The sequence below is a fragment of the Meles meles genome, chromosome 14 (genome assembly GCF_922984935.1).
Source record: "Meles meles chromosome 14, mMelMel3.1 paternal haplotype, whole genome shotgun sequence".
In the NCBI taxonomy this organism is placed as follows: Eukaryota; Metazoa; Chordata; class Mammalia; order Carnivora; family Mustelidae; genus Meles; species Meles meles.
In genome coordinates, this window is record NC_060079.1 from 32,079,489 (window position 1) to 32,085,351 (window position 5,863).

The following is a 5,863-nucleotide window of genomic DNA, read 5'->3' on the forward strand; positions in this document are numbered from 1 at the left end:
CTGGTTCCAGAAGGTCGCTTGGACCTTCTGTGAAGGAGACCTGTGTGGTCTCCTTCCAGAAAAAGACTTGAGGCAGCTTATGATTTTGAAACAGGGCAACTTCTCACATTTTTAACACTAGTTCTTTATCTTAATTGGCATCTCTTCTGCATTCACACCATGACCACTCTCTCCTGAAGATTTGTTCTGAATATCTACCTAGCCACCTCACAATTTCTCCTCAGAGTCCTATGGAATCCTCCTCTGTGAAATTAAACTCTGACCTCCCTACAGGGCTCTCCTTGACCTTCTTTTGAGAAACCAGACTTCATCAAAATATAAAACTTTTGTTCATCAGAGAGACCATTACGAAAAGAAAAAGACAAGACACAGACTGAAAGAAAATAGGCAATACATATATTTGACAAAGGATTTGTTTTTAGAACATAGAAAACCATCTACAAACTAATAATAAAAAGGCAAGCAGCCCCATAAAAGCAAAACCTGGGCAAAACACTTGGACACCTGACAAAAGTTTTATGAATGACCGATTAACATGTAAAAAGTCAAATACAGTATTACCCTGCAATCTAGCAATTCTCCTACATCTTTACCCTTTACCCAAAAGAAATAGAAAATACTCTAAAAATACTCTAAAAATGCATTTTTATTCATAGTAGCCAAACACTGGTAATAATGCAAAGATCCATCAACAGGATAGATGTACAACTGTGATGTGCTTATACAACAGAATACTGCTCAGCAGTAGAAAGAACAAACTGCTGACCCACAACAACAACATGGAGGAATCTTGGAAATATTGTGCTTACAAGGGTCCTGCAGTTGGCAGAATAACAGCTCCTCAAAGATGTCCAGGTCCAAATCCCCATAATCACGTGGCAAAATGACCATCATGTGATGAAGGTTGAGGACCTTGAGACGGGGAGATAACTTTGGATCACTCGAGTCCTTAAAAGCAGAGAAGCCCTCCTGGCTGTGGTCAGAGGAAGATGTGACCATGGATGAACGGTCGAAGATACAACATTGTTGACTTTGAAGATGGTGGAAGGGACCACCAAGCCAAGGAATATGGGTGGTCTCTAGAGGCTAAAAAAAGGCAAGGAAAGAGACTTCCCTAGAGACTCCACAGAGGAACAAAGTTTGGCCAACACCTTGACTTTGACCCACTGAGAACACTTATCGGACTTGTAACACGCAAACCTGTAAGATAATAAATTTCTGTGGTCTTAGGCAGTTAAGTTTGTGGTAATCTGTTACACCAGCACCTAGACACAATCTTCACTGGTTTTCTTATTTTGAGAGTTGATTCAAGCGTATGTTTGTTTGTTTTTTTTAATTCCTTCAAACAAATATTTTCCCAAGTTTTTTTTTGTTTATTTCGGTGTTTGTGTTTTTACTCCCAGTCTTTCTATCTCTGCTTATCTGTCCGTGCTCTGTGGCTGTCCGTGGCCCTCTATTCATCTGCACTGTCTTTCTCTTCTGCTTGGTGTATAGCTCTCCAGTATGTTTTCTTTAGGCACACATTGGTGTATATGCTTTGAGTAGAATCGTGCCTCATGATCGTAATCTGGAATGATAACCTGGGACCAGAAGATCAGTTTCTATGTCTTTGAATATTGCTTTTCATCATTTTAATGGCTAGTGCATGGATTAAAATTTAATCAGTTCCCCACTTTCCACATTTAGATTGTTCTCAGTTTTTCACTTTTATAGATGACACTTTGATCAACATTTTAGTAACTATATACTTAGGCTCATTCATTATTTTTTCCTTAGACTAAATTCATAAATTGCTGGGTCAAAGAAAATACAAAATGCTAAGTCTTTCAGTATGTAATTTCCAACCAACCAACCAGTCAACACAAAGATTATACTAATTAGGGCATAGCTTCTGCAGAAAATACAAGACAATATTAGCACATCAATCAGTTTTTTCCCCCCATACTCTCTTACCAACCAGTCGTTGGAAATGGAAACATTCTGAACCGTTTTCCTAAATAAAAAATTGGAAATAAAATAGGATCAGCTCACATGTTAACAATCAGATACAAAACAAGTACCTACTTTCTGAAATGTCACCTTTATCAAACTAGTGCTCTTTGAGGCCCCCTTAGAATGTAGTGCCTGTTTTATAAAAGCACATTTGTTTGGTTTCGAGGTCTGACTGTGCAGGGGGCCCAGGGGCATTCTCATCCTCTTTTGTGCTCTGATTCTCCCTAACAATGCCGACTAAGCACTTTGTTTTCAACCACAGGGTCTGGGCTCTGCATAGCTATACCATGCCTTTTAGATTAAATCTGATTTCTTCCTTCAAGTGGATACTTTATTCTTATAGCAAGCAGGGTGTAGAGTTCAGAGAAAGAAGATCCTGTTTTATAATGTTTATTAATGTCTTAAAACTATGTGCCCATCTGTTCTGAGTCTGAAAGAAATCAAAGTTAGGCTTACAGAAATCAGGCACAGTGAATCAAATCAATCAATTAATTAACCATTGTTGACTGCCAACAATGTGTAAGGCAACAGGAATAACAAAATCAGAGAGTAAACTTAATATACATTGGTACATATTCTACTTTCCTTTAGTTTTAGTTGCTTTTCCTGGAATATTAGAGAAATGTTTACGTTTGCATTGTGTTCTTCCAGATGCTTCTTTTTCTCTTAGCCTGGAAGAAAACCATGGTAGCTTTTAAACTCTCCTGTTTTGAGTCAAAAGATGCTTTCCAAAATTAAGGAAATTGAGCTTGCCATATGGGTATCGCCTTTCTATGTCTCCTCTTTTGCCTATTTTCCTATTCAGGAGTTGTCCTTTCCTTGCTGATTTGTAGGAATTCTTAAAATATTTTTGATATAGATTCTTCATTGTATGTGACACATCTTCTCTTGATTTGCAGTTCATCTTTTTATTTTCTTTAACATATCTTTTGATGAATACAGGTTTTTATTTCATTTCCATTTTATAGTGAGCTTTTTTGTGTCCGGTGTTTAGGAAATCCTCCCCTACCCTCAAGACCTAAAAGTATTTTCCCATTTTTCTTCTAAAAATTTTAAAGTTTTTCTTTTGACATTTGAACCCTTAATGCATCTGGAGTTGATTTGCATGTCTGATGTGAGATAGGAATCTGATTTGCTTTTCATATGGATAATCATGTTTCCCTGTCCCATTTCTTGAATCCCTCATAAATAATCTAGGAAATGCAAATGAAGACCATAAAGAGATACGAATTTATGTCCATTCGATGGGGAAAAATTAAGACATCTGGAGATACCAAGTTCTGAAGAGGACAGATCAATAGGATGTCTTAAGGTGTCGCTGGTGAGAGCGTAAGCTGCCACAACCGCTTTGGAAACCGGTCTGGCATTGTCTTGCTACATTGAACCTTCCCACACCCTACCACCAACCCACATTCCATTCCTGGTTACAAAGCGAGGATGGCTCCAGGTATGCACCAGGAGAGAGAACCACGTATGAAAATCTCCACTGCAGCTCTCTTTATCACAGCAAGAAATGTGAAAGCCTGAACTCCAGTGTCCAGCAGGCCAGATAAATAAAGGCTGGTGTATTCACCGCATGAAACACTACAGGGCACCGAAGATGAATGAATCACAGCAGCCACAATAGTATGAATGACTCTTGGTAATAGAAAACTAAATGGGAATGACGTCCCAGGAGATTATATAGGGCATGATATCTTCTCCAAAAGAGTCACAAACGATTAAAACTAATCATTATATGGTTTGCACACATGTATATGTGATTAAAAAATATATTTTAAATCAAGAACGAATAAAAATAAAAATACAAAATTTTGAATTGTGGTTACATCTAGTGGGAGGAGGCCCGGGAGTGGAGGAGGTAAGTGGGTGAGGGCAGGAGCACTTGGGAGATGGAAGATGATGGTCGGTTTGTTCCTTCTCTAACCGGATAGTGAGCTCATCGGTGTTCATTATATGATCAACAAATAAACATCCAAGTAGATAAAATAAAAGAGGGCTGAGCATGGGCCAGAGATGAGTGGGAGGTAAACCAAGGGTAATGAGTTCAACTTAGTGCCTGAGATCCATTGAAAATACAGTTGGGGAAGAAAATCCACACAGACCCTTTGTGAAACAAGCTGGCCTAAGGTGTGAGGCCATGGTGCTTAAACACAAAGATCAGAAGTGTTGGGGATGAGTAACAGGTATGAACAGATCAAAATTCCTCACCCTAGTAATTTTTTCCACCAGATCCTGATTAGCTGCTAGTTCATAAATATGCAGTCTGGCTAAATGCTATGTGTTTGGGGGCCTATTTGGACCAGAGTGGGGGGGGGGAAAGTCTATAAATCAATTCTCCAAGTAGCTGCTGGATTGAAAGAGAAGCAAGCTGACTAAGAACACTCCAGATTCTTTATGGACTGCCGTTAGAGCACAAGAATAAGTTAAAGATTGAGTTTCCAAACTTTAAATCATAAAAGCAGCTTACATTTTCCCATGATTTTACAGTTTCCGTAGTGTTCTCATATAATGCTTCATTTGATCCTGGGGCAAGAAGACTGAGAACTTATAAAAAATCAAGGCTGTCAGATGTTTGTGACAAAAAAGTAACAATAAAAGTAAAACTGACTTCTGATGTTACTTCAAAACCGAGTCTCTGGATAAAAGTTAACTAAAGGCATCCCCAAAAGTGGGATGTAAATTTCAGCGTGATCTTCTTGTGCTTCAACTTCTTTAAGTCTTCATCTCAACAGGAGGTTATCTAACTGCTGTTCTAAAACTCCAATTCAACAAATATTTGTTGAGTGGCTAAAATATGCAGGGACTGTGCTTGGATCCAGGAATGAAAAATGAACAAGGAGGACAACAGAACAAGGAGGAGCTGTAGAGAAATGGTGTTGAATATAATTAATATATTTCTATTTTAATTTCTTAAAAAATGTGTCATGCACGGTATCTTCTACGAGGCTTTATTTGGTGCTACCTGGAACACGTCTAGTGAAGTCGATGAGCCCTTCTATGTCCCCAGTGGACCTTGCTGTGTTTCCTTTAGAGTATCTTTCATCCTGACTTGCAATTATTTGTAGACGAGTCTATAGCAGATGCTTGCTACCTTTGTTCTGGCCAGGATCTTTTCTTCTCAGAAACTCCTTTCTCCACTTTTTAGGGCTGTCAGTTACATGGCCCCCACCTCTCCCACACACAGGGGAGGCACCCGACACAGACTGACCACACATCGGGGTGGATCTGTGGTCCACGCCTCTCTTTGGAAGCTTGATTTGGACCTTGGAAGAGAAAGAATTCATCTCTCTTCCTCAGATTGCTGGTACTAATATCACAGACACCTAGAACTTTGGCTCCATAGAATCTAAGGACCCATTGGAGAGCAGAGTTATGGGATGAACAAAGACTCAATTCTGATGCTACACTTGAAGCCTGAATCCAGTGGTGCCTGAAGCCCACATCCCTGAAATTTCCAATTAAAAAGAACCAAATATGTTGACTTCTAACTTAGGCTTGTTAGGTGAGTTTTCTTATCGCCTAAGCCTGGGGAAGTCCCAGCTAACACTGTGTGTGTCTCCTCTCTGAAATTGTGAGCTTCTAGGAGGAGCTATGGGTAAGGCTTAATGGACGCCATGTGGACCCTGCTCACACAGCATGCATAATGCCTGGATGAACATGCTCAGCTTCTAGAACAGGTGCATGTAACCCTAGGTGCACAAACTCCCAGGAAAATCCATGAGAGGATATGTATATGCAGATTTTTGGGGTGAAAAATAATACCTGTCATCGGAGTATTGCTTTGAGTATCAAAGATGCTCAAAGGACTCGCAAATCAAGAAAATTCAAGAACTCCCCCTGGTGTAAAGGTTCTGACTAGCAAACTCAG